Source organism: Acomys minous (genome assembly GCF_964271855.1).
Source record: "Acomys minous genome assembly, chromosome: 2".
NCBI classification, from domain to species: Eukaryota; Metazoa; Chordata; class Mammalia; order Rodentia; family Muridae; genus Acomys; species Acomys minous.
Window position 1 is genome coordinate 131636207 of NC_140484.1, and position 27853 is coordinate 131664059.

General features: G+C 53.2%; 1 protein-coding gene across 9 annotated transcripts in view; it reads left to right on the forward strand.

Annotated features, from left to right (window-relative positions):
* Nucleotides 1-7055: 7055 nt before the first annotated feature.
* Nucleotides 7056-27853, forward strand: part of GDPD5 (glycerophosphodiester phosphodiesterase domain containing 5) — a 79884-nt gene continuing 59086 nt past the window's right edge. For 2 of the 9 annotated variants that reach the window (XM_084773998.1, XM_084773995.1), the window contains exons 1-2: nucleotides 7057-7765; nucleotides 12634-12717. The gene's annotated coding sequence lies outside the window, so the exon portion shown is untranslated. Of the gene's footprint in view, nucleotides 7766-12633; nucleotides 12726-19176; nucleotides 19348-27853 lie in introns of those variants that run through there. The other 7 variants (XM_084774003.1, XM_084773999.1, XM_084774002.1 and 4 more) reach the window with 7 other exon arrangements.

The window sequence follows — 27853 nt, forward strand, 5'->3', positions numbered from 1 at the left end:
TATGGAGTCAGGATCCCCAGTCATGAGACAGGAAGGACCACAGTCAGGTAGTGTGATCAGGAATCCAGGAGAAGAGGGGGCCAGGCATCACCCTTCATTAACCCGACACAGACTTACCTACCCTGTCCCAATTGTACCCTCTGTGGTCTGTTCTTCCTCCTTCTTTTTGTTTTTTTGAGACAGGGTTTCTCTGTGTAGCCTTGGCTCCCCTAGACTCACTTTGTAGACCAGGCTGGCCTCGAACTCACAGAGATCCATCTGCCTCCTGAGTGCTGGGATTAAAGGCCTGCACCACCACCACCCGGCTGGTCCTTCATTCTTGAGTGGGCTCCTCCCCAGTCCCAAGGCACGCCATCTTCCCAGTGCCGGGTTAGCCTCCTGTTCCCATCCTCTGTTGCACCCTCAGGCTTCCAGGCTTCCTCCTCTGGCTCCACACTAACATGTGGTCCTTTGTCAACTGCCCTAGAAACGGCTGACCCAGGCAGGCATGGAGGTGCACACTTTTCATTCCAGCACTTGAGAGGCAGAGGCAGGCAGATCGCTGTGAGTTTGAGGCCACCCTGGTCTACAAAGCGAGTCCAGGACAGCCAAGGCTACACAGAGAGACTCTGTCTTAGAAAAAATAAGGGGGGAGGGGAGGGGGGAGAAAGAAAGAGCTGACGGTCACCAAGGATGCTCCTGCTTGCTCCTTCATCTTTACTCCTTTAGTCACATCTATTCTTTGCCGTCATCCATGGCCCCAGATATCCACAGAATGTTTCATCCCTGGGCCTTCCTGTCTCAGTTACTTTTGCTTTGCTGCAAAGAGATAGCATGACCGAGGGAACTCATAAAAGAGAATTGGGAGTTTGCTTACAGTTTCGGAGGGTGAGTCCGTGGCTCCATGGTGGGACACGTGACAGCAGGCAGGCATGGCACTAGGAGCAGTAGCTGAGAGCTCACATCTGATCTGCGGGCTGCAGGCAGAGTGTGTGTTTGTTAGACTGGGCCTGGTGTGAGCTTCTGAAACCTCAAAGCCCATCCCTGGTGACACAGCTCCTCCAACGAGTCTACACCTCTTTTTTTTTTTTTTTTGGTTTTGGTTTTTCGAGATACGATCTGTCTGTGTAGCCTTGACTGTCCTGGACTCGCTTTGTAGACCAGGCTGGCCTCGAACTCACTGCGATCCGCCTGCCTCTGCCTCCCGAGTGCTGGGTTTAAAGGCGTGAGCCACCACTCCCCGGCTTGAGGCTACACCTCTTAATCCTTCTCAAGCAGTTCCACCAGCTACAGCCCAAATGCTCACACTTATGAGCCTCTGGGGCTCATCCTCATTCAAACCCCTGCACCGACCCTCCAGCAGGCCTTGCTTGTTCATCTCTACTTTGGCCTCAGGGAAGTTGAGTCTAAGAACAGGGCTCAGGTACTTACAATGATCTGGTGTCCCCGACCCCGCCACAGGCCCCCAGCTTCAATAAATGGGACATAACGTTTTCTTAGTGTATGGCCCCAGCTTCTACAGTCCTCCTTGATACAGACTATAGCTACAGGCCCACAGGGACATAGACGGTCAGGGAGGTGAAGGGCCAGCAGACCGGAGCCCTCAGTCGCCCTGTGCTGGGTGTGTGAGAAGGAGTGAGGGACTGACCATCCAAGTGAAGTTTCTTCAAGAGGAAGCTCACACTCAACTCTGCCCCAGCAAAGCCCACCAGGTCCTCCATCTCCACCTTACCTGTCAGGCACCTGTGTGCGGCTCACCACTTACCAACATGAGAGAAACTAACTCACTGGATGCCTTGAAATAGCCTATGCGTTAAGCTCCCACCTTGCAGAGGAGGAAGCCTCCAGAGTCTGCTCTAAGCGCTCTATGACGCTGCCTCGGTTTCTCCATCTTGCCTCAGTCCTGTTCTATAAGTGAGTCGACTTTCTCACCCAGCACTCCACAGTTTCCTGTTCATGTCTCTGTGACCAGTGTCCCCTGGTTATCTTGAGCAAGTCTTCCTTTGATACTGCATGCTGTTTAAAAAAAAAAAAATATATATATATATATATATATATATATTATTAATTTATTCATATTACATCTCAATTGTTATCCCTTCCCTTGTATCCTCCTATTCCTCCCTCCCTCCCGCTTTCCCCCACTCCCCTCCCCTATGACTATGGCTGAGGGGACTTCCTCCCCCTCTATATGCTCATAGGGTATCAAGTCTCTTCTTGGCTGCTCTTTAGTTGCTGTGACAAAACACCGTACAAAGCAACCTAAGGAAAAAAGGCTGTTGATGCTTCTTTTTAAAACTCCGTTTTATTTGGAGTATTGAAGATTCTACCTCCCTTCTACCAACCTCTACCTGGGTATGAGAATGTTAGTGGGGAGAGAGGGCGCAGACCCCGGCTGTTTGGGGTCAATTGGGTTCTTTTTGGGCAATACCAATCTTCATTAACAGCAAATGCAGCAGCGACCAGTCTTCTCCCAGCCACTACACTGAGATGTTTCTCTTGGTCCACCACACAGTCCATCCCTGGTATCTCCAAACTGCTACAGGCCACACACTACCGCATGCCCCTTCCCCTCTCTCTCAGGGCTCTCCTATTGATCTTCCTCAGAGTCTTAGACCACGCCCCTCTCCATGTAGCACAGGCCGTTACCAGCTGGCAAAGACCACAACCTGACCTGCAGGAGGCAATTATCAGCTGCAGACATATTAAAAGCCCAAACTAAAATCTCACACTTGGAATTAAAATGAGAACATGAGCCAGGCATGGTGGTGCACACCTTTAATCCCAGCACTTGGGAGGCAGAGGCAAGTTGATTGTTCTGAGTTCGAGGCCAGCTGGGTCTACAAAGTGAGTCTAGGACAGCCAAGGCTACACAGAGAAATCCTGTCTCGAAAAACCAAAAACCAACCAACCAAACAAACAAAAAACAGAAAACAAATAAAAGGAAAACATACTTACATAACACAAGTGAGTTTACAAAGAGACCAAAACTTCCATTACAAAGGGCTTATGTTGGCTCAGTACGAGGGCTCAGCCCATCAGGCCAGAGAGGTCATGGAAGCAGGACCATAGGGCAGTGGCCACACCGCAGTGACAGTGCAGTGATGACTGAGGAGTGATGGTGCCTGGCTTGCTTCCTCCACTTTATTCAACCTGGCACCCCAGCGTATAGGCTGGCACTGCCCACAGTTAGGGTGGGGTCTCTCACTATTGTCAATGCAGTAGAGAAAGTCCCTCACAGACACGCCTAGAGCCTTGTTTCCTAGGTGACTCTAGATCTAGTTGGGTTGACAGTATCAACTGTCACACTTATCCAGCTCATATGCTCTCCCTGTGATGACGATGCTGCCCCAGCCAGCTAAATGGGAAACCCTTGTGTTCACAGAGAACGTGGCATACATGTCCATGCGGGTAGCCCTGGACCAAGGGCTCTGCCTTGAGGGTGTCACGTCGTAGTCTGGGTGTCCAATATGTGGCGTATGACCTGGTCTAGTTCAGGAAACACGGGGGTGGGGGTGGGGTGGTAAGAGAGTGAGAGAACAAAACGCATTATCTCAGGGCGGGCTGGTGGCGTATCATGTTCCACGCCTTGTTCTTAGAAGCTCATAATCGGGTGGGGAAACTGACTCAGCACCGGCCCTAATCTGTGGGCATAAATCACGAGAGCGCAAGAGCAGTCACCGCGATCGGGCCCACAGTGAGGCACAGTGATGCCCGCTGAGAGAATTGGAGAGGCTTCTGGGAGAAACCAGCCTGTTTACTAAGTCTTAAGGGATGGGACACTCCCGGGTGGAAAGGGACACATGCAGGGACTGTGGGCCGGTGGAGCCAGAGACAAAGGCGGACAGACATCAGGAATCTGCTGGTGCAGTGAGCTCAACGGAGCCCACCAGCCCCACTAGGCAGTGAGCTGCAGGAGGATAGGGCCACCACTGCCTGCTGAGTCTCTGTGTCCCCTGCTACTACCGAGCACTGTGTCTCCTCACCATACACTGAGTATGAGGTTATCTAGTGGAGACGCTTTATACAACAAGGTGGCCTGTTTGGAAAAGGAACGTAAGTGACTGATAACTGACAGCCTGCAAGCGGGTGTCCATCTGGGGTGAGAACACACGGTGCCTGATGCTTCTGCCTATCACGAGGCTCTCAGGAACAGTAGGGGCACACAGACGGCTACTGTTTCCTGTCAGCCCCCAGGCATGGGTTCCAAGCCAGTTCACGCACTGACATCCTCCCAGACAAGCCACAACCAATTATACCGCTGTCCCGCTGTGGCCTCCCTTGCCACAAAAGGCCAGACTGCCCCAGATCAGAAGATTCCTTCCCCTCCAGAGGGGCAGCCAGAGGACAAATGTGGGTGTTTGAGACCTGAGTGCTGGTCACCACTTGCTGACCTTGAGAGGGCCTCAGGAGTCACTGGGGAGGCTGTGTTCTGAACAGCTCTTTTTCTTTTTGACATACTGTTCCTCTGACCCCCTGAGGAGGCTGTTCCAAGAGCCAGACAGCTCTACTCTGAGACCCTCATTCATTCATCGCCTCATGTTGACGTCTCTCAGGGGCCATGGGTGGGGGTGGGTGGGGGTGCATACATCTCCAGAGTAGCTCTGGGTCACAAGGGGTAGGGAGAATGAGGCACAGTCATGCCTAAAGAATCTTCCACGGGAGTGAACCAGACCAAAGGCGGCCTGGGAGTTCAGGAAGGCATCTCAGAGAAGGTGACATCTGCTACTCAATCACTGTGTGCCAGACAAGGCTCTGAGGCACAGCAGTGAAGAAAACCAGCAGAACTCCAACTCTCACCTTCAGTCCTGTAGGGAAGCAAGAATAAGCTCAAGGTGGGCTACCCAACAGCGCAAGAGGACGATAAAAAGACAGCCACGGTGGGCGTGTTGGTGCATGCCTTTAATTCCAGCACTCGGGAGGCAGAGGCAGGAGGATCACTGTAAGTTCGAGACAAGCCTGGTCTACAAAGCGAGTCCAGGACAGCCACTTGGAGCAAACCTGTGCGGAGACAATGCACCACACATGGCAGTGAATCTGAGAGAGGCGTGATGGAGAGGCAGAGACAAGAGGTGGAAAAACGAGGCTAACAAAAGGGCTAGGACAGCAGCGGGGAGTTCGGGGCTCTGTGGCACTGACAACTCAAAGCTGAAGAAGGTTCTTGGCAAAGGGGACGGTATAAGGGATCTTAGCACCATTCCCAAGTTCGATCCTGGCATCTTCAGTCTTCAGGCAGGCCCTGTGCCACTCATCTCCTGGGCTGTGTGTCTTCAGGATATTAGTTTTCCTTACAGAACTCCATTATATTGACTGGATTGAAAACTACTCCTGGCAGCCGGGTGGTGGTGGTGCAGACCTTTAATCCCAGCACTTGGGAGGCAAAGGCAGGCGGATCACTGTGAGTTTGAGGCCAGCCTGGTCTACAAAGTGAGTCCAGGACAGCCATGGCTACACAGAGAGACCCTGTCTCAAAAAACCAAAACCAATAAATAAATAAAAGAAAAAAAAAGAAAAGAAAGAAAGAAAGAAAGAAAGAAAGAAAACTACTCCTGGCCCTCCTCCGACCAAATCCAAACTCCAGGTTCCTCCTAGCTTGACTTTTCAGCATCATCCAGCCAGGATCTGGGCTTAGGAGGATCCTACGAGATACTTATTTGGTCCTGTGATTAAGTCTGAACTCCCCACTACCGGCCCCTCTGGGGTCTCCCACATTGACTCTTCCTCTGAGCATAGCTCTCTCCTGCTGCCAGAATTTCCACAGGAGCACTGTACATTCTTAGGAACCTTGTTAACTCTTTTTGGCCTGTTTGCCTGTCACCTGCTGGGGGAAGTCTCTGCTAGCCAACACAAGGCTGATACCCGGAGCCGCGCTTTGCACATACCGTCCCTTCTGCCAGGAACGCCATTACCTCCATATAAGCCCACAGTCTCCCTGGTCCCTTACTTATTTGCCTGTCAAGCTGCAGCATCGTGAGTTTATTTATCGCTGTTATTATGTTTTGTGAGTCAGGGTCTCACGCAGCTCACACTGGTATTGCATTCACTATTTGGTCGAGGATGACCTTAAACGGACTGAGCATCACCATAGACGGCTAGAACCATCTTTCAAAGCCAGTCTAGATCGGGAATATCACAGAGATGGTGGGTAGAATCCTGTATCGGCAACGGGGAACCTGTGGCACACTACGTGGCCTCTTCAGTCGTAGTTCGCAGCAGTGACATGGGGGTTCCACGCCTAAGATTGGTGTGAGGCTTCCAGATGAAGCTGCGCTGTGCTACCTCATCTGAGGGCTCCCCAAGCCAATTAGTGACTTATGTCCCGCCCACGCGCACTGGCAACATTCATTCATACATCAAAACCCTTCACGCCTGCTCAGTGCCTGGCACAGACCGCATGGGCCTCAAAGGCAGGGCGGGGCAGGGAAGGAGGTGCACAGCCCACAGGCGTCACGATACGAGGTGCGTTGTCCTCACACATCTCCGCTCTTGTTATTGAAACTGATAACGACGTTCCTCCCTGAGCAGCTGAACGCCAAGAAAGGGGAAGTGTGGGAAACAGATCTGCTTTTTATTTTTAAAAACTTCTTTTTCATCGCTTCCTAAAATCAGATTCTTCCACAGGTCTCAAATGCAGCTCAGTGCAAGGGGCCCTAGCAGCGGGGAGGAGCCCCGGGCTCCGCCACCCAAGAACATCCCAGCACCTTCGTCCTCACCTCCTCTATGCCTCGCCCACCGCTGGCCTCGTGTTCCATCGCGGTCAACCCAGGCCCTCGCGCCTCTCCCTTCATCCTAGTTCCCAAGCGGCCGGCTCCCACCGGCTGCGCACCGCTTTCATTGTCCTCCAGCCGCACCAGTCCACGCTCAGCAGAGTTCCTCCCTTCTCCATTCTCCCATTGGCTATCGCTGCCCAACCGTGCGGGGACCCGCCTGGCAGAGTCTCGCACGCCCCGCCCTTGCCCGAGGCCCGGCCAGGGGCGGGGGTTCTGTTGGCCCCACCCTCTGGGGGCGGGGCCAGGCTCTCAGGCTCTCGGGCGCTGCCTCGGCGAGCCTCGGCTTGGCTCGGCTCGGCTCGGTTTGCAGCTCGGGTGGGGGTGGGCGGCTAGTGTGACAGCGGCGGTGGCAGAGGCTGCGGCGCGGGGCTGAGCAAGCGGCGAAGGCAGAGCCGGTAAGAGGAGGAAGTGAAGCGGCGACCCAGAGCTCCGGAGTTCGCTGCGGGAGCAGGTCCGCCCAGATTTGCAGAGTGAGGCGCGTCGGGACCTGGGCAGACTTCTTCGCGGTGCTCCGGCCGCTGGCGCCCCGCCTGCCCTGCCCTGCCCTGCTGGTCCGAGCCTCGCATTCCGCGCCTGGACTTTCCCCAGCACCGTCGTCCCACGCTGCTGGGACATTCGGGCCCCGGCCTTGATCCGGAGCTCCGAGACGGGACGCGCCCCATTATACTGACCCATCTCCACCCGAGTATCCTCCGCCCCCGGGTCGGTGCAAGGTGGCCCCGGCTCTCGAACCTGAGTGTAGAGGAGCCGGGACGTCCACCGGCCTCCGGGAGAACCAAATCTTCAGCTGCCTTGGACCGGACTGCTCCGGACTTGAAACTGTACTGGCGCCGCCAGGGTCCAGAGCACCGTGAGTGGTCCCAAGCTGGCAGGACAGTCAGACTGAACCCCTGGGCTCGTGCCATGAGCCGAAGCTGCCACCTTTCTCCGCTCTAGGTTAAGGACTTGGGGGTTTTTGTCCCAAGGAAAACACAGGGGCTTCTCCTGCTCCAGTCTCCAGCGAGCCGAGGTTGCAGGTGAGAGCCCGGATGCGCGGCGGGAGCTGTCCCGGGAGCCTAGAGTCAGGGCCCGGGTCAGCGGAGGGCGTGGAGGGGGACACAGGCAGAAAGTCAACTGTTTAGGAGAGGGCGCCCGAAAGATAGTAGAGAGAAGCCAGCACTTAGTGAGTGCCCATTGTGTGCAGGTCCGAGCCCCACCCTTGCACAGATCGTTTCTTATCCAAAGCTGGGAGCTACCTCTGAGATAAAGGCTGTTGTGTATTGTTTTGGGTGAGGACCCACGAGGGAAACTGAAGAGTGACAAGGCTGAGGACCTCTGCTCTCCATGCTCAGGGTTAGACCAGGGAGAAGGGAGAAGATAAAGAGGGGAAGAGCAAAGGGGGAAGGGGAGGGAAAGGAAGTAGGTAGCCTGCAAACGAGAGATTGACAAAGTGGGAACCTCTAGGGCATCCAAATCCAAGCACCTTGAAGCTCAAGAGGTACTTCTTACCAGCCACTCTTGGACCATGGACATGCCATCTCCCAGGAAAGATGACGAGCGTTGAGGGCAGAGGTGCGAAGCTTCCCAGTTCCAAAAGATCTCTTCCTGGAGTCCAGGCTAGAGGGACTACCTGCTTCCCAAAGTCAGTGTCCCCGAGTTACTGAAGTACTTTTATCTGTTGAGGGGTGGGTGGGCAGGGGTGGGAACTCACGATATTGGTCCCCAAGCCACAAGCCACGTGGAAACCGGAGTTGTAGCCCCTCAGAACTCACCTTCCCTTGACATTTATTCATGGGAACACTGAAGGCTTGGGGGGAGCACAGTGGCTCCAGGTCCTAAAGCCAGTGAGTGGTTGAGCCAGAAGTAGACCTGAAAAGGATTTCCAAACATCCATCAAGAGATCCTCTCCCCTTCCAGGTCACACCTTTTGGGTTTGTGGTTGTGGTTTCCCTACCCCCAGTGTAAGGTTGGGAGGACCATGTGTGAGGCTGCAAGGAGTGTGTGTGTGTGTGTGTGTGTGTGGTTGGAGCTGGGGCTCAAAGCCTGACCTCAGTGTCTCTGTGCTGTAAGACTGTTCTGGCCCAGCAGAAAACTTCAAAGGTCGTAAAGGGATGCCAGGGCTGGGGACACAGTCCAGGTGTCTTGACTCCCAGGCAGAAGTTTCTTCCGCTGCTGCCTCTGGATCTGTGTAGGAGAGGGGTGTTGGGAAAGAGCACTTGGCACAGACTCTGTGGGCTCTTGTTCTGGGTGGGGAGGGGGAGGCATATGGCCTTGGTCTGGGCGCTGTGGCCTTGGCTGGGACTAGTTAACCTTTGTTTTGCTGGGCTCCCTAGAGACTGGGAAATTACCTTGGAAAGTCCCCCCCCCCAGATGGAGCAGGGTCTTAAAGACTAGAAACCTGTTCCTGGGGTTGGAGGGGTTCAGGGAGCCTAGAAGGTGGCTATGAGGCTTGGGATTCCCCTTCCTCCACCTCAGCCCGAGGATTCGAATCCTTATAATAATCCTTGCATCTAAACAGAGCTTCCTTTTGATGAACTAATTTCACACCTGTGATCTCATCTCACTGTGTGCTGGAAGGAGCATGCTGGAAAGAGTTGGGAACCTCCGTTGAGGCAGAGCAAGGGGGTTGGGAGAAGCCTCCTTCTGATGTCTCAATCTGTGAAGTGGGGTCAAAGCACTGTGTCGCCTGCTCAGATAACGAGAGGGTCCCATAGGCAAACTGTGGAGTGCTAAGTAAGGGGTTTGTGGAGCTTGCCCAATATGAGCTTGTTATTTGAGGCTACCTTGTGTGACTCAGGCCTGCTGAGTTTGCTTCAGGAACTATTTGAGTGTCAATTGTCTGCCAAGTGTTGTAGAAATTACCCAGATGGGCTAAGGGGCAGACTGGAGCCCAAGTGACCAGTGGTCAGTAACGAACCTAGGGAGAAACGAAACTAGAGTTTTGACCAGGAAGTCTGAAAATCCTCAGATTTGAGGTTGCTTGAGGTTGGACCGCAGGTGGCTATTGTAGGCTGAGAAACTTCAGCTTGCTCAGCAAGGGTTCCTGGGCAGGTCAGACTCCCTTGTGCCACCTCCCCTACTTAAAAAGCCTTCTAGAATCTACTTGGGGACACTGGTGAGGGACTCTGGATTCTAACAGTCCTCACGCCCACTGTGGTTTCCTGTGGGGCAGGAGCTAGTGTCCTGTCCGTTCCCCTTTGGCCCATTGTCTGGCCTCCCTAAGCACAGGGTGCAATGAATAATTTATCATTCCCCTCACTGGGAGGCAGGCTAGGGAAATAGCGCACTCTGCTGCGCTTCCGCCCCACCAGAGGAGGCAGTGGCTCCTGTTTGTGCCTCCATCTGTGTTGTGCTTTTGTGTGTGTGTGTGTGTGTGTGTGTGTGTGTGTGTGTGTGTGTGTGTGTGTAAGGATGGAGCAGGACAAGGAGAGAGGGACCTGTCATTTTCCCATTCTCCCAACTCTTTACTGTTGTGGGAGCAGGGATCCCTACAGGCAACAGGGGGAACCAAGTAGCTGCAGGTCTGGGGGTGGGGGCTGCGGGGAGTGGCTAGGCAGGTCCTCAAGGAGTTCTGTTTGTCCTACCTGCTCACAGTGACACTGGAGGCCAAGACATCTGACACATCCATGGCCACTATTTCTCCTCTCTGTAAAACTAGCATAGTGAGGCTGGCTCAAGTTCATTTATGGGAGACCACAGGGTCACGTAAGTAAAACACTGGGCAGGAGATGGTAGTCAGTAAAGGACTGCGTCGTGGGAATGAAATACTATGGTAGGTGCAGGGCGAGGAGAATTCTGGAGCAGTACCATGAGGGTAGTGATCCAGGATCAGGGAGGGCTGAGCAATCAGGTGAGAGAGGAGAGGGGGCCCTGTTTAGAGCCCCTCTGGGACAGGGGGACCAGACCAGGCCTTGGATGTGGCCTTTGCAGCCATAGCCACTAATGGGGGCCTCAGGCTCCTTGTTCATAACTATCTATGAACTATCAACACACCACATGTGACCACCCAGCTACCCTTTTGCTTGTGGGATAGTCTGGGTCACATCCCTGCCCCTTCTCTGCGCACTCCCTCTGCTTCGGCTCACTTTGAGTCACAGATCCCACCCACAAATGTTGTCCGCAGAGGTTGTCCACCCCTCTGGGATGCCGTCTGTGGATGTTGAACACTTCACAATAAATAGATCCTGACCAAAGTAATAACATTTTACAGTTTAGGAATCGCACGTGCATTCAATCCTACTCTCGCGGCCGACGTTTGTTCTAGCCGATGGCCTCCGCTACTTAGGATGGGCTGCACAGTGCGCTGAGCACTTTAGACACTGTCCGTCACGGTAGCTCTGCACAGCGCTGCTTTTTTCCTAGAGACTGGAGCTCAGGGAGGTACTCTGTCTTGCCTAAATTTCTATAGCTAAACACCATGGACCAGAGAGTCTGACCTGCGTCTATTTGAATTGGAAATCTGTGCTGCTCTCTGTTGCCGAATGGACACTTGGCCAGCTTTTAGGAGATGCGCTATGCCCGTACCTCGAAAGCATTCTTTGCATGTGACGAGCCTAGACTTGAGCCAAGGAAGGAACCCTGGCCTTGGGCTCTGTGCTGGCTCACTGGGTATATTGCTTTCAGTGAGTCAGCCCCCCTGTGTCTTGTTTAGTGTCCCAGCACCCCATGTCTCAGGTCTTCTGCAGTGTCCTTCATGACCCTGGCAGGAGGAAGAGGTCACAGCACAGGGCTAAAGGATGTGGTGGGACAGGCAGCTGTGATTTTGGCCTAGCCAATATCTGGGCCAGCAGCACTGTGGTCCCTTGAAGGAGGGTGGTGGCCTGGGCTGCAGGCAGCATGGTCATTAGCTATGATTGAGAGCTGGTGGGGCTAGGCCAGGTTGGCAGGACTAGAGGCCAGCTGGCCGAGCCACTATGGGGTCACGAGCAGGGCAGCTGGCTTCTCCTTGCTTTGCTGCCTGTAGGGTGCCAGGGCTTTGTGGGCCATAGTTTACCTGCTGTTCTGTTGTGGTTAGGGGAGCTTGGGAGAGTCCTTCCAGACATGGAGATGTCTCTTCCCAGAAGCCCTTGGGACTCTTCTCGAGCAGGTAGAACCCAGCCCTCCTCTGCTCTTCACTGACTAGACTAGGGAGATGGGGTTGGTCTGTCTGCTTGCTGGCCAGCTTGCAGAACCCCTCCCCCAAAGCCCATCATTGTGTTTGGCACAAAGTAGCTGTCCTAAGACAGAGGTGGCAAGCAGCCCTTGGCACAAGTCTTTCAACTCTGGCACCCATTTTCTTACCTATAAGGTGAGCGGAGCTGGGCATAGTGGTGCATGCCTTTAATCCTAGCACTCGGGAGGCAGAGGCAGGTGGATCACTGTGAGTTCAAGGCCAGTCTGGTCTACAAAGCAAGTCCAGGATGGCCAAGATAACATAGAGAAACCCTGTCTCAAAACAAACAAACAAAAAAAAAAAAAAAAAAAAAAAAGGAAAGAAAGATGAGCGGATAATAGCAATGTAAAAAACTTAGTGAGGTGCAGAGAGTGGGTACCTAATGAGTACCTTTGCCTCTGTGGCCTCATGAACGAATGACTCTGTAAAGAAGCTACCTGAAGGGCCCAGTGCCTGGGCATGACATGGGGGACTGTCTGGAGGAGGCTCTTGAGCGAATTCAGATGGGTGATGCTGCTCCCCAGCCTCTTCCCGGGGAACAAACATGTGTGAGCATGGGCAGAGAGTTGTTGGCTTGGGAGGGACCTTGAGCTGGGCCTGGGGCAAGAATAGGACTGAGCTGCCTGGGACCTGGGTGTGTCCTCCCAAACCCTGTGCAGCAGCAGTAACCCGATTGGGACAAGCTTTGGGGGTCCAGCCAATAGATACAAAACAGGCATGAATCTTTTTTTTTTTTTATTTTATTTTAAACAGGGAGGTAGCTTTACACCACTCTTCATCCACTGGCAGGTGATACCACTGGAAACCGTGCCTGTGAGGGAAACATACTGACCACAGGTAAACATGTGAGTGCCAAGCTGAAGAGCGATTCCCTGAGGCTGGGCCGGTTCCTATGCGCGCAAGTCACCCCAATCTGTAAAATGGGGCTCATTATGTCACCTCCTTCCCAGGGCTATTTTGAAGATGACATAGATCCTCCACAGAAGGTGCTGGAAAGGCCCAGCACAGCCTGGGGTCTGGCTTGGAGGTAGAGCACCTACCTACTGAATATGTACAACGCCCTGAGTTCAGCCCCCAGCCCCATACATGCACACACAAAGCCCTAGCACATAATAAGGACTCAGCGACTGGTAAATGGTTGGTTCTTGTCCGTGTCGCCAGCACTGCCGAGCAGGTCACAGAGAGGGAACAGGTGCTTCAAAGAGGGTGTTGGAATGGATCCCAGGCAAAGGGCAGTTGCTCTGCGGTATGAATGAACAGCCCGGGAGGGAGAGGAGGACACAGAAGCAAGGACATTGCAGAATGTGATTAGGTAGGCCAGGCCTGGGCTGCCCAGGGAAGGATCAGGGAAGGCTTCCAGGAGGCAGTGCTTCTGAGCTGGCCTTATGTCTTCCTTCCTAAGGTAGCCAGGACCTCTAACCTTTACAGGCCGCCCTCCCATTCATCCCTTGCCACCTCTCCATCCACAACAGGAGGGCCGTAGGCAGGTGGGCAGGAAGTATAAGCCGCTCATCCAAGAGGCCTAACCCCCCCTACCCCCCCCCCCCCAGGGCTGAGGGCCAAATTGACAGGCGTGCTTGGAGCTCTTTTATCTTCTGGCTACCAAAGTAACCAGTCACAGTGTGGGGTCCCTGGCTTTCTCCCTGTAGCTGGCTAGCTTGTGAATGAGTGGGCTGTGAGGAAAAAGTGCCCTAGCTGCGGGGTGCATGACTCTAATCCCAGCACTCAGGAGGCAGAGGCAGGCAGATCCCTGTGAGCTCAAGGCCAGTTTGGTCTACAGTGTGAGTTCCAGGACAGCCAGGTTTCTGTAGAGAGATCCTGTCTCAAACAAAACAAAACAAAACAAAAAACCAAAACAGCATCAACAACAAACCAAAAGAAGAAGAGAAAAAGAAAGAAAGAAAGAAAGAAAGAAAGAAAGAAAAAGTGCCCCCCCCCAAAGATCTTACTCTCCCAGGCAAGACACTCAAAAAGAAAGTTCTTTCCTACTTAAAGAGGGTCAGGGCCCCTGCCCCACCCCCAAGAACCCTAAAGAAGCTCGCCCAGAGGCATCATGTGCTCAGGGCACCTGTGTTTGCCTTCATTAGGATTGGCTATGAAGGTTGAGGACACTCTTCCCCTTGGGACATGGGGTTAGAATACTAAATCCCTTAAGAGGTTCCCAAGGTGGGTGTGGCTGCAGCAGCTCGGGACCTTCTGAGAAGCTCTCTGAAGCTTGGGAAAAGCCTGAGTTCCTGGTTTCTGAGGCGAGGACTGGGCTCACTTAGCAGAGCTTCAGGACATTTCAGTGTGGGGCATCTGAGGCCCACCTGTGGTCTCCACACGCTGCCTGAAGCTTCATCGTACAAGGCTGCCCGTTTGAGGAGCAGCTCCAGGCCACACTCCCTGACCTGGGGCCTCCCTGAGCAGAGAAGGGACAGGTGGGAAGACTTTCCATCTGATAGACTTTGCTCCCCTGGTGTCTTTTTCCAGCCTTTGTTTCCTCATCTGAATAGAAATAATCTTTGTCTAAGATGAGGCCACGCATGGAATGTGCGTGCCTGACACGTTATGTCACCAGTGTGCAGTGAAAGGTCATAGTAGTAGTAGCAGCAGCAGCAGCAGCAGCAGCAGCAGCAGCAAAGCCAGGCTGAGCTCAGTCCTGGAGTCCCTGTCCTGGCCACCTGCTTGTACCAGGTTTCTGGGGGCGGGGCTGGGTGTGAAAGGGTGAGTTCAAAGACTTAGGGCTCTTCCCATTTTCATCCTTTTTTATTTATTTTAACATGTATGAGTGTTTTGTCTGCTTGTATGTCTATGTGTCACATGCATGCCTGGTCCCCTCAGAGGCCAGAAGAGGATGTCAGGTCCCCTGGTACTGGAGTTACAGACAATGGTGAGCTGCCACGTAGGTGCTGGGACTCGAACCCCAGTCCTCTGGAAGAGCAGGCCATGTTTTTAACCACCAAGCCCTTCTCCGTAAGTGATAGTCAGCACTCCATTCGCTTGGTTTTGTTTTAGTGGTCAAAGTGTCAGGCTCCCTGTAACAATGGAGCCTTGTCTGAGTGAGTCTGCTTGTTTTCCAGCCAGGGACACCCGACTGCCCCGCCTACCAGGCCCTGGTCCCACCTGGGAGAACTGGAGAGTGTCAGAGGGTTGTTTTGTTTTCCAGTGAGGGGAGGGTGTCTAGGAGCCATCAAAGGCCTTCGTGAATGCCCTCGCCAGCAGTTGACCCCACTGACGTCAAGCCCCTGTTATTGGCAGCCAAAGCAATCCAACAATTGTCATTCAGGGTGAAGCCCGTGAGCTTAGAAGACACCAACACTTGCACTTTTAGTCTGGGCTTTGTCACTTACTGCAAGGTGACAATGGGCGAGTCATTTTGTCTTTGAGCAGAGCTTTTCTATGTGAATGAAACTGTTAGGGAGTCAAGCTCAGCCTGCTAGTGTAGTAAGCTGGTGGGGGGGGGGGTTGGGGAGATGAGGGGAGATGGGGGGGAGGGGGAGGGTGGCCCATGCCAAAGCACCTCGACTGCTAGAGTCCTCTCAAAGACAGGGTTCTGGGGTGACCTCCTCTCCATCTCTGCCTCCCCCAGCAAGTCAGGATGAATGTGGCTTCCAGCGAACCCTTGCCTTATCTCTCAGTGGGTGAGGTTCATGAAGACACTGGTGGCAGGTGCATAGAGCCCTCCGCACGCAAGCTCAGAGCTAGCCCTGCGGGGGCCATGTTCAATGTTCCCTAGAGCTGATGGCTGCCACCACTAGTCTCTGACCCTTATTCAGGCCCCAGTCTCCTGAAGGCCACATCGAGCTAACCACGAAGCCTGGCTGAGCCTTAGCAGCATCCCCCTGAGACCAGGGTAGCAACACTTACTGTCCACACTGTCCGAAGGTAAAGGACATAATGGGTAAGACAGCATCTTATACTTCACAGGAAGTTCTACAGCCACCCTTGCCCAACTCTCCTTCTCTGTGTCATCCTTAATGCCTCTCCAGGAAGTTCTTTCTAGCATCTAACTGAAGTCCATTTGTTCTGCAGCTGGAATCCTTTTTATCTTGCCTGGGGACTGTGCCGAGGCAGACTGAGTCCCTCCTCCATCCTAATGGGCCCAGCAGTAGCTGTGGCGAGGCAGGGAACAGCACGACGGGGTGGGGGCGACTGTTGGTTTTCGCCCTGGAGCTGGGGTCCCAGCAGTCAGTAGCAGAGCCAGGGTGTCGGGGTATGTGTGTGAATTGTCTTAACTGCTCACCTTCCAAAAGATGTGCTTCTGGGTCAAGGAGGAGGCCTGGAATGAGCTAGAAGCGTGCGTGCTGGCGGCTGCCTGTTTTGCCTGAATGGCACGAGGCTTCTTAGCAACCTCTTTCACCCATAAGGGCCTTAGAGGGTATCTGCATTCTGGGGCCCAGATCTCCCTAGTGAAGACATGCAATTGAGCTTCACGGCCATTTTCTTACTGTTGGGCCCCAGACCAACCTGAGTGTGGAGTAGGAAGAGGGCTGGCTCTCCAGTGACTGGTGGTGATCAGATCTGAATAATTCAGTATTCAGGCTGAGGCTCCAAGGGGTGGCCCTGGGTCTAAGGTTAGTTGCGGGTTCCTGATGGGATTCCAGGCAGGGTGGTGTCTCCCTCCACAAACCAGGCAGTGGTCAGCGTGGTGCTTTTGGGCCTGCTCACACCGCTAACTCAGCACAGAAGCCTGTACACTTTCGCTTTGGTGGGACCACCCTATCTGCTGTGTCTTCAATCCCTGCAAGGGGGAGACCAGAAAGAGGCTCAGTGAAGCCAGTTCAAGGATTGGCTAGAGATCCCACAGTCTGTCGGAGCGGTTGGGAGGGACCCTAGAGAGTCTCCCCTGCCACCTAGACCAAGCAGGGTCCTCTAGGTGATTGACAGGGATGGAGCACAGGATAGGCAGGTGGTTGTAAACCGAGTGGCCCAAGATTGGGGAGCTGGGGATCAGGCAGGACCCTGCTTTGTTGGAAATGGGGGAGAGGCTGTAGGGACCCCAGGAGTATGGTTTACTCTCCCTGGGAGGCAACTGGCCAAGGAACTCAGGCATTTTGGGCCTGGACAGTTCTGCAAGCCTTGGGAACTTAAGCATGTTGGTATCACTAGGGACTCAAGATTCCTTCCTGTTGCCTTGGACACACACCGGTGTAGCCATGCAAAGCATTAGCATTGCAGTGTCTCTGAATTCCCCACAGTCTGTGAGGAGCATTTGTTAGGGAGACAGCGAAGGTAGGTTCTAGAAACAGACCTGCCCAGGACTCTACCGTGACTTCCACCTCCTGGTGGACTTCATATTCCTCATCTGGGAAAGGGACAGTCTTCTCACACAGAGCTAAAGACCCCATGCTAGCTATGTGAGTCAAGTGAGAGACTGCTTCTCCTGTACCTGGTGCAGTTTGTGTGTGCGTGTGTGCGAGTGCCCACATATGTTTTTCCATCAGCCTCACTTTACTGATGAAAGGATAGATAGAGCCAAAGAAAGCTGCCTGCCTGAGGACACTCAGCGATGTGGTTTGATCCTCCAGGCTTTTCAAGTCTGTGGGAGGTTTTTGTTTACTTTTCTGCCAAAACCTTGCTTTCACCCTCAAGTGAACTGCTGCCTGGTTTACTCAGAACCTTCTGAGTGTGATACCTGCCTGTCGTGGCCTCTTGTCCACAGGGCCAAGCAGGACTTGCCTGGTACATAGTAGCTACTTCCAAAATGTCTCGTGCATGAGTATGGCAAATGCTGTAGGTGCACGGAGCTGTCTTGCAGGTGATGAAGGCCTGTGCCATGCTCAAAGGCCTCCTCTGCTCATTGTATCTGTAGAACAGTTTGCATAGTTAGGGGATGGAACCTTTAGGAAAGGGAGTTGTTGTCTTGCCAGGATGGGCCTTACAGAACTTGCCTGCTTTGCCAAGTGCCTACTCCCATGACTGGACCAGCTCAGCTCTCTGTTCTGGCTCTAGCCTCCCATCCCATCATCCTGCTGTCCTCGAGAACCTGCCTCCCTTCTCCCCTTTGCTTGTCTGAGTGTCTTTCCTAACTGGCTGGTCTTATGAGCCTTCGTTCATTCATTCCTACCCTGTCAGCCGCTGGTGCCCCCAGGCCTTGCTGAGAACTCCATCCATCTTGGTTAGGGACTCCTCCAGTGGCCACGCCCTTCTGGCAAAAGACATGGAAATCTGGATGCACAGAGCGAACGCTGGCACCGGACTTCTGCCTTGCTTGCCTCACCACCCTGAATCTCCACAACACTCTAGGGAGGAATCTCGGCCCCACTTTGCCAGAGGTGGAGGCCTGGCCCAGCAGGCAAAGTCCCTGCCTCACAGCCAGCTCACATCTCTGCCCATCCTTGACCATCTCCTTGCTCTGTATTCTATTTGCGGGCTGTCCAATGCCACCTTCTTTTCTGCTTGTCACCAAGAACTGGTGGGAGAGGATGAGGTTAGACTATCTCCCTCTATTTAAATGGTCGGTTCAAGTGTGGCCTTTCCTGGACACCAGCCTCAGAGCATCCTATGACACACACATCACACACACACACACACACACACACACACACACACACACACACACACACACACACTGTCCTGTCAGGGACTTGAATCAATCCCCAATTGTGCTGTGGAGAGCCATAGTGCCTTATATACCGTATAACTCAGAACCTTCTTGGGCCTTTTCCTGTGTTTCCAGTACAGTTAGCCACTTCCAAACCTCTCATATTCTGTGTTGTGCTTTGTTTTTGAGACAGAGTCCTCATATAATCAGGGCTGGCCTTGAACTCCAGGTCGGCCTGCGTCCACCTTCTAAGTGCTGTGATTTCAGGTGTGCATTATCATGCCAGGCTCCCAGGCTTGTTTGGAAGACTGGAACCTGTGACAAGCTGCTTGGCAACTTGTCATCATGCTGTCTTGCACAGGAAGCCACAGAGCTCACTTCTTGGCTTGGGACTGCTTGTGTTCCGGAGACTATGGGGGGGGTGGGGGTGGGACACTGGTGCAAGACAGGCATGGCTGTTATGGTAGAGCTGCAGACTGCAGGACACATGGAAGGTAGAGATGTTTGGCTTCTTCATCCACCAATTGGACCTGCCTCAGGCACCGATCATGGGCCAGGCACACAGCCAACCCCAGGAAACGCCAAGACACGTCTGACTAACAATCTTCCATTTCATTTCCCAGCCCATAAGGGTTTTTTAAAGAAAGACAAATACAAGCCTTAAAAGGAAGAAGCAAGGTTTTAATTGCTCCAGGTCGTGGTGGGTGGGTGGGCGGGTGACACATTCACTCTGTGTGTTGGAGCTGTACCTAGGCCCTGCTTAGTGTCAGGTCTCCCAGGAGCTATTGAGAACCAATTGCCCTGGGCAGGATTCACAGCTGCTGCAGGATGTCTGAGGAGTCAGGCGGAGTAAGGGAGGCACAGAAGAGGAGAGAAGGCAGAGAGCACAGGACGCTGCCTCCTGAGGGCCACTGCCCTGGACTCGGCATTGAGGGTGCATGGTGAGGTGCCGCAGAGGAGAGATGTGGTGGGGGTGGGGTCTGTGCAGTGTTCTCAGCAAAGTAACAGCTGGAGCAGGTGGCCGTGTATGGGGATGCTAGAAGAGGCTGGAGACAGTGAGAGCACAGGGGAAGCACTGGGAAGGCTAGTGGGCAGATAAGGAGTGTCTAAGTACCACTGAGTGGGTGCCTAGCTGTCCCGGAGAGCCCTGAGGGTCAGGGCCAAGCCACACTCATCCCAGTGTCCCCAGCAGCACTTGGCTAGTGCCCAGTTGACATGTGTGAACTGACTGGATCTTTAATCGGGTCCTTCTCCTCTGTGGACCTCATGGCCTCTTATTGAGGTTAGGCAAGGCCGCTGGTAACTCCTTCCAAAGGCTGAAGGCTCTCAGGAGTTCTGGGCATGCTCCCTTTTCCTCTAGTTGTGAGGCCCTCCAGGTTGCCCCAGCTGGGAGGGCTCAGAGGCCCGTGGGTTGCGTTAGGCACCTTGTACCAGCGAACTGCACGTCTTTTGCCCTGCCTCCGCAGTCGGTAGCCGTGGTTGCCTCTCTAATCACTTTCCTAAGGCCCCAGATCTCATGACAAAGCAGGGAGGAGTTGGAGAGGCAAGTTGAGCCAGGCTAGAAGGAGGGTTAGTGCATGCAGCTTGGTGCGGGGTCGGAACTCTGGAAGGTTCCCCAGTCTGCCATCTCTGGGTTCTTGCTCTGTTGAGTGAGGATAGGTAATAATAACTCCCACACGATGCATTTGTGCTGATCTAGGAAGATAACATAGATACACATTATAAACTGACTAAGGGGCTGGGGATGTAGTTCAGTTGGTAGAGTGCTTGCCTGGAAAGCCCTGGGCTCAGTCCCCAACAGAGTATACACTGGGCATAGTGGTACACACCTGCAATTAATCCGAACATTCAAGAGATAAAGACGGGAAGGTCAGAAATCTAAGTCATCCTTGACTCTGTAGTAAGTTTAAGTTCAGGCTGGACCAGGTCTCTGACTCAAAATAAATAAATACATATGTAGAATGTGTGTATATATATGTGTGTGTGTGTGTGTGTGTGTGTGTGTGTGTGTGTGTGTGTGTGTACATATAGATAGATAGATAGATAGAGAGATGATAGATAGATAGATAGATAGACGATAAACAAACTGATCTCCCATAACCAGCTATGATCATCAATTGTCTGTATTGTTCAATTGCTATAACCCTACCCCCCAGCCCTTTCTAGCTCACTTGTCACCTTTTCTGGAAGTGTTTCCTGGTAGTGGCTCACTGTTTCCTACCAGGCTTCCCCTGTTGCTTAGGCTTTATTTAGGCCACAGCAATGAGACTCTGAATTACGTACAAGTTGCTCACACAAACCAGTACTGTGTGTCCTTGCACGGAGCAGGGACAGACACCTGGCTGTCCCTCTTGTCTTTTGGATTCAGGGACCAGACACCACCTTCCCCAGCTACATCCCAGGAGTATGATGATGTGGCCCCTGGGACAGGTGGGAGACACGTGTCAGAAACTTGTCATCACTGCTGTAGGCTGGGTCCATCAGGACCCACCTGCAAATAGGGAGGTCTGGCCTTGGGCAGCTGGCGGTGATGAAGGATTGAGGCTGGTAGTTGTGGGACCCTAATGAGACAGTCGCTCTAACACACCCTTCCCTTTTCCTACTGGTTCCAGGGAGCTGTCAGCAGGGAAACTGAACATCTCCAGGGTGACTGCCTCTTTACTTCATTAAAGGCCAGGGCACCATCAGCCTGGCAACACAAGGTGCTTGGTCAGAGCACCCTGGCCAGGATGGGGTCTACCCAGCATCCCACCCTCTCAAATCCTGAGGGTCCCTCCTAATGCCGTTGTGCCTACAGCTCCCAGATGGTGTCCTGGCCCCATCAGAGCAGAGTGGAGAGCGGACAGCTGGCAAAGCTGGCCCCAGAGGCAGTCCAGATGTTCCCTAAGCTTGGGTTGGTGGGTGGGAGAGGCCTAAGGGTGGCAGCAGCGAAAAGGATGTAAAAAGCATAGCAATGTAACTTAAGCTGGTTACAGAGACACCTCACCCCCACCCCCCAGTCCTGTGCATGGAATCAAGTTTTATCCATTCAAGGCTTTGTGCATACCGACTGGGTCAGCACTCTCCACATCCTTGGATTTGCAGCTTTGCCTTTCTGACCTCGATTGAAAAGGGCTGCTGCAGTGGCTTGATCTCACAGGGCTGGGCTGAGGTCAAAGCAAGCAAGCAGGGTACACAGTAGGCCACTGACTAGGAGGAAGGACCAATTTCAGGCCACAACAAAGAAACAGCGCTGGCAGTGTTGGAAGACTGGGGCCGGTAGTCATAGGACTAAGAGACTTGATCTGTGGTCTCCTTCAGAGAGAAAGAGGCCATTTCCACAGGGCCTGGGAAGGAGCAACTGCAAAGGTGTGCTAGCGCCTGTCACTTCAAATCACCCCAGCACCTGTCACTTTCAGGGGAGCCAGGCAGCCCTGCAGGCAAACCAGATGATCTAAGGAGTTCCTTTCTTCCTTGGTCCCTGTCACAGAAACCACATGCTGCACTCTCCATATGCCCTCATTGAAGGAGACGCAGAAGCTACTAGGCTGTGAGGCCCTAGGGTGCACAGCTCCAGGGTACAGCCCAGGGGCTCCAGAAACTGAGACTGGCTTCCTGGTCCTGGTGACAGCCAGGCGGTGTGGATGAGCTTCATCAGCTTCATTTGCCTCCTTTGATGGAACAGCTGCTTAATTAGCTGCTGGGTGTGCTCGACATGTGTCCTCTACACGTGCCAGGGTCAGTCCTCCACAGACCACATGTGCTCAGCAACCGGCCTTGGGCACGAGGCCACGGCCCACTCGCTATCCCATCCTCTGCTTCTCAGCTTGTCCCACAGATGACCTTATGGTATAGCCACTACGTGGGGGACTCAGGGAACAGAAGACAGCGGTGCCCAGGGGCAGATGGAAAAGGAAGGGCCCGGAGAGGGATCACTGGTAGGCCCTAGCCCAAAGGTGTCCACCGGGCGACCCCGTAACCCAGGGAGGATTCTGCCCCCTCTGTGACCTTGAGCACCTCGTCTTCCCATCTTCCTCTCTTGGCTTCAGTTTTCCCATCTAAAACAAGGTGTTGGAAGAGGGGGGGTCCCAGGAAGTCATCACCTAAAGCGGAAGTGGTGTAGGGGAACCGTGATCTTTAAAGGCAGAGGGCTGCTCGTCCCACTTCTCCACTGTGGGTCTGCGACAGGTCACTGCTGCCTATGACTCGCGTGTGCTGGCCCTGCAGGCCCAGGACAGACACTCCGAGTGTTACCCCTGTCTACAGCGGTCCTTGGGGTGAACGCAGGGAGGGAGTCTACCCAGCTGTAGTGAGCTGCTTGAGGGTGATGACAGCCTCGGCCTCCATGGCTGCCCGGGGAAGGACAGATATGGCAAGAGAGCTTGTCGTCATAGCAATCTGAGAGAGACCCTTGCTCTTCTAGAACCTTAGAATTCCCCCCCCCCCAACCTCGGATCTTCAGAATACCAGCTCATGGGACCTTAGAACCTTGGCCCTATGAAATTGTGACTTGAAAGTGACCTTAGAGCCGGGTGTGGTGGCGCACGCCTTTAATCCCAGCACTTGGGAGGCAGAGGCAGGTGGATTGCTGTGAGTTCGAGGCCAGCCTGGTCTACAAAGCGAATCCAGGACAGCCAAGGCTTCACAGAGAGACCCTGTCTCGAAAAACCAAAAAAAAAAAAAAAAAAAAAAGAAAGAAAGAAAGAAAGAAAGAAAGAAAGTGACCTTAGGAGTTATGGAATCCAAACGTGCACCCAGCTCCAGCAGGCCCTTCCATGAGATCATGGGCCACCTTGAGGCCCTCCTGTGGCCTGGCTCGGTTCAGGTCACAGTGCTGCCACTTAAGCCGCACTGCTGTGAGTGGCCACCTGGGACCGGCAGGTTCTTCTGAGCCGTGCAGGGCAGGCACAGGTTCTGTTTGGCTAAGACTAGAAGTCTGTATGTGACCTAAGCAGAGCAGAGTGCATCAGCTCCTGCGAGGCACCAGGGAGCTTATTAAACAGGATCTGGGGCAACCTTGGGCTCTCCTGGGTGGAGGGGCAGCTGACAAGAGCTTCACAGCCTGGTCCCAGGAGATGGATGGCATTTTTTTTTCTTTTTCTATAAAGTATTGCTCCCCCCATCCCCTCTCCTGGGTCTTCTTCAGTCTCCCAGGGACCTGGGGGAATGTCTTTTGAGATGATTTAAACAAACAGACTAGCCTTTGAGTGGAATGCACCAATCAATAAAAATGGCTTTTTTTTTTTTTTGCCTGAAAGGGGAGCGCCGAGGGTTGTTATTGAGTGCCTACTGTATGCTAGACCTGGCCTCCGCCTTTGGTGCCTGGCTTCATCCAACCTACCCCGTGGCTATAGAGAGAATCCTTGGTGTAGTGTCCTGACCTAGTGGAGTTGGGACTAGGAACCAAGATCTTACCTACCCGATGCTTTTGGGGGAGGGGGCTGCTGAGAGCCAGGGGGAGGGACCGGAGTCACATCTCATTGAGGGGGTTCTAGGGTGGGAAGCTTTGATCCTTATGATTTCAGGAAAATCATGATTTGCTATATATTCAAGTCTTTTCTACTTTAGGCATCCTGTGTGGAACTGGGCATTGTGGCCCTGTCATACACAGAACAGATCCAGTCATCGGTCTATTGACTCTGAATTAAGTCAAACCCTCTTGGGTCTCGGAGTCCCTTGCACAAAGTGGGCAAAGGCTGCTTTGAGGGGGGGGACTGTGAGTCCAAAGCACTAGGTCCCTGCTGTCCCCTTCAGGCAGTGTCCCAGGCTCTCCCCTCTGCAGGGCTCTGGTGCCCGTCCTAATTCACTGATTACCAGCCTGAGAACTGTAGGGCACCCTGGCATCCTGAGGCCCTAGGACAGAAGGGGACCCAGGCCATATGGTAAGTAGGTCAAGGAACACATAACAGGTATTGAAGAAATCTCTTCTTTCTTGAAGACCAAGGCCTGCTTTTCTCAGGAGCACCACTTTGGGGGCAGACCTGGGAGACTTGGGTAGTCCGGATTTGGAGTCAGCTGGAGGTTCAGCCTTAGCCTGGGGGTGCCCCAGGCCCAGGTGCGTTTGCCCAAATCCCACCTCACTCAAGTGTTCCTGTGTCAAATCAGAGGCCTTCCTGAGTGTTCCTCCTCAGCTCCTGTCTGCCCCCAAACTGGGAGCATTTTGTTAAATTTTATTTTATATCAAGACCTCATGGCACAGGCCAGGGATATAGCTCACTCAGGAGAGTGCTTGCCTTGTGCGGATGGTGCCGTGGGTTTAATCCCCACATTAACAAACCAGGTGTGGTAGAAGTAAGCCTGTAATTCCAGTGCTGGAGATGTGGAGGCAGGAAGGTCAGAAGTTCAAGGTCATCCTGGGCTGTTTAGAGAGTTGAGACCAGTCTGGGCTAGAGACCCTATTTTAAAAAAAACAAAAGAAACACATAACATACCCTCTGTGCTATTTTGACACCAACTGCATGGTGCTAACTACATTTACATTGCTGTATAGCACATCCCCAGAGTGTTTTGTTTTGTTTTTTCTGGAACTCAGGGTCTCGTATTAATATACAGAGGATAGAGCTTTTCCTTTGAGCTTTATCCCCAGAGTTCATCTTTTTCATCAGGTAAAACTGGTACTGTGTACCCATTAGACAACCCTTCCCCCCTCCCCCCAGTCCTCCCCCTCCCTCAACACTCCTTTGCCCTCCCCTCAACACAGTCCCTTGTAACCAGAGCTCTACTTTCTGTTTCTAATAATCTGACCCCTTCAGATGCTTAATTAAATGGAACCCTTCAGTATCTGTCACTTTGTGAGTGGCTCAGTTCACCTAGGGTGATGCCCTCTTGGCTCGTCCTTGTTAGAGAGCAAGTGTCAGGTTTTCCTTTTAAAGGCAAAGTAATATTCCATTGTGTGCACAAACCACATTTTAGCCCGTTTCCCCTATTCATGGACGGTTGGGTTGCTTCTAGACCTTGACTGTTGTGACAGGAATGGGACTTTTGGACAGGCCTGGTTTGGACCCTATGCTCACGGGCACCTTTGCTGTGAGTCTGAGTCCTACCCCGCTGGCTGCTCGGCTCAGGGGTAGAGCAGAAACTTGCACGTAGAGAGGCCTGGCCCTCAGCAAGCTCACACTGAGTGGTAGGCAGAAGTCATCTGTTCCTATTAGCTGATTTCCTTTTAGGGCACATCTTTTTGTCTGTGGGTTACAGGAACCACATACCCATATGTCACCTGTACCCTGTGGAGCCAGAGTGGCGGCTGTGTGTCTGTCAGCTGAGCTCAGGGTAAGTCAGGGGCTTGTCCAAATCCACACAGCCAGTCAATGGCCATGCCGTGATTCAATCCAGGCCTCTAGCGGTGCCTAGAGTCCATAGGCCTTAGAGCAGTGGTTCTCAGCCTTCCTAACGCTGCGACCCTTTACTACAGTTCTTCGTCTTGTGGTGACCCTATAGCATTACCTTTGTTACTACTTCATAACTACAATTTGTTACTTTTATGAATCGTAATATAACTATCTGTGTTTTCTAATGGTCTTAGGCGGCCCCTGTAGAAGGGACAATTAAGCCCCCAACCACCTCCACCACCACCCACCCACCACCCACCCCTGTAGGAGTCGTGGCCCACTGGCTGAGAACTTTTGCCTTAGAGTATCAGCCACCTGTGGCCCAGGCCTAATTCTGCAAGTGTCAGAGCTGCAGGAGGAGGGAGGAACAGGGCGGGCTTGTGAGGAGAAGCCCCATGGTGGGCAGAGGCCGAGGTACCTCTGACCCCATGGCCGCTCAGGCTTGTGGGTAGTGAAGTTGTCCCAGGAACAATCGCTTGGTGAGGCTCACTTGGACCACACAGGCTGGTCTAAGCCTTGTACCTGGGAGCTCACACTCAGCTTTTGTCCCCTCTTGCCCTGTCATTCTTTTCCTCATCTCTTCCTTGCATCATTTCTGAGCTCAGTAACCAGTCTCCTGAGCCCTGCAGTGGGGTAGGAGACCAGGCAAACCTGGGGATGCGCAGTCCAGTCATGGCTGGAAGAGTGTGGCCTCTGGGCTGCAGCTGCCTGGGTTGAAATCCCTTCTCTGCCACTCACTGCTTGTGTGACCTCCGTCCGGCAAGTCGCTTAAGTTCTCTGGGCCCTAAGGCTTTCTTCTCTAAAGCACAATAGATCACACCCCCCCCCCCAAACTTTGTGACCTCACACAAAAACTGTCATTTTGGGGGGTATAGCTTAACCAGAGAGTACCTGCTAGTGCACCAGGAGCCCTGCCTTTGATCCTTCTACTGCCTAAAACCAAGCAGGGTGGTACAACCATTCCTAGCCCCCAGGAGGTGGAAGCGAGAGGATCAGAAGTTCAAAGTCATCCTTGACTACATAGCAAATTCCAGGTCAGTTTGGGCTACATGAAAGCCTGTCCAAAAAAAAAAGAAATCAAATCAAAACAAAAGAAGACAAAGCTGCCTTTCATTTTATAAATCGGAAGTTTCAGATGGGCTCAGGCAAGCAGCTTCTGGCAAGGACTGGGGCTGCTGGCACTGAGGCTCTTCTTTGCCTTCATGTAGTTTCATGGCCTCCGGTGTCCAAAAGCCCGGTTGAAAGCTGGGCACGGTGGCACAGGCCTTTAAGCCCAGCACTCAGGAGGCAGAGGCAGGGGCATCTCTGTGAGTCCGAGGCCAGCCTGGTCTACCTGATGAGGTCGGGAGCCAGGCAGGGCTACACAATTAGACTCTGTCTCCAAACAAACAACCACCTGGTTGAGCCCTCCCGAACCACGATGACTCCTGTGCAGACAAAGCGCCTACAAAGTGGTTCGGGGGTTCCTGCAGGCGCGTACTCAGGAGTGAGGCAACAGCTGTGTTCCCTTAGAAGACATGGCCTTGAGGGGCTCCGAGTGTTTCCCCCCTCCCCCGCCCCGCCATCACTTCCAGGCCCTCCCACCCCTGAGCAGGAATACTCAGACCTCAGTTCTCCAAGGGAAGATGTCACAGTGACACTAAGGGGACTGTGGGGGATGGGCGGCCCTGCTGCAGATGTCTGTGGAAATCCAATCTGCCCCTGTCGTAAGGGCTACATGAGTCAAAACAGGAAATGCCTAGAACAATGCCTAGGCATCACATATAAGCTGGAGCTATATATAGCCGGGTGTGATTTTGACCATATGCAATTTACTCATGCTGTGCTGAGTGTGGGACCTGCCTGCCAGTACTGAAGTCAGTCCTAGGAACAGAGGCACTTCCCGTGTGGGTGCTGAGGGATCTATAGGAGTTTGTCAAGTGGAGGCCGTAGACACGTGTTCCACTTGAAGGAAACCCATGGCTAAGCAGACACAGCTCCAGGTGGCGAGGCTCCCTGAGGTGCTGAGGGCAGGACTAGAGAGGTGACTTGAGGCCAGGCTGAGAAAAGCTTTGCATGTGGAGTTCATTCTTGGTCTGTAGGAACCAGAGGAAGGTGTAAGGTCCTGCAGTGCGGTAGTGGGGAGGTTCCTTGTGAAGTG